The sequence below is a fragment of the Cibotium barometz genome, chromosome 53 (genome assembly GCF_041138505.1).
Source record: "Cibotium barometz isolate CiBa-2024 chromosome 53, ASM4113850v1, whole genome shotgun sequence".
NCBI classification, from domain to species: domain Eukaryota; kingdom Viridiplantae; phylum Streptophyta; class Polypodiopsida; order Cyatheales; family Cibotiaceae; genus Cibotium; species Cibotium barometz.
The window spans coordinates 17,050,413-17,050,991 of NC_141098.1; the positions used below are offsets into that span (position 1 = coordinate 17,050,413).

The 579-nt window shown below is 48.0% G+C and overlaps 1 protein-coding gene across 1 annotated transcript in view; it reads left to right on the top strand.

Annotated features, from left to right (window-relative positions):
* Positions 1 to 493: 493 nt before the first annotated feature.
* Positions 494 to 579, top strand: part of LOC147608368 (reticulon-like protein B5) — a 1,380-nt gene continuing 1,294 nt past the window's right edge. Inside the window, exon 1 of the mRNA XM_086789074.1 lies at positions 494 to 579. This exon is cut by the window's right edge and continues 240 nt beyond it. The gene's annotated coding sequence lies outside the window, so the exon portion shown is untranslated.

Below are 579 nucleotides of genomic sequence, written 5' to 3' on the forward strand. Positions count from 1 at the left end.
CACAATTGTCTCGTGGTATGATTGTTTCCACTTTTGGTGGCAATCTCTAGTACCATGGCAAGTCATGGCTGCCAGTAGTGATTTCCATTGAGAGTGGATGAGGAAACGAGATCCAAAAATGGATCCATGTTGCATGTATTAGGAGGGACCTGTGCTTCGCACATCTTTTGAGGCTTCCAAAATCAAATGCTACCCAAACCTCCTCAAACCTCCTCCTCCCCTTCCAGAACCTCTAAATTTTTGCCATATGGGAGGTTTGTGAAACTCTTCCTTAAGATAATATTAGAGATGAAATGACTCCACATGCTTTCAATTATCTATATATAAGCCTGTATATGGGGCCTTCGATGATGATGTGGAGGGAGCCAGGTGGCAGATTCACGAGAAACCACGTGGAGTGGCGAGGGGGCTTGGAATCTTCGTGCCGCGTGTCGCGTCGCGTGAGCTTGCTCTTCAAGCTGCCTGCTGATTCCCCATGGCACCTTGTTTTCGTCTACGTTTCCAAGTGAAACCCTAAGGTGCTGACCTTGTTGCCTATTTCCCCCCCGTCCCCCACCCTCACCTCTGTATTCCGTAGTT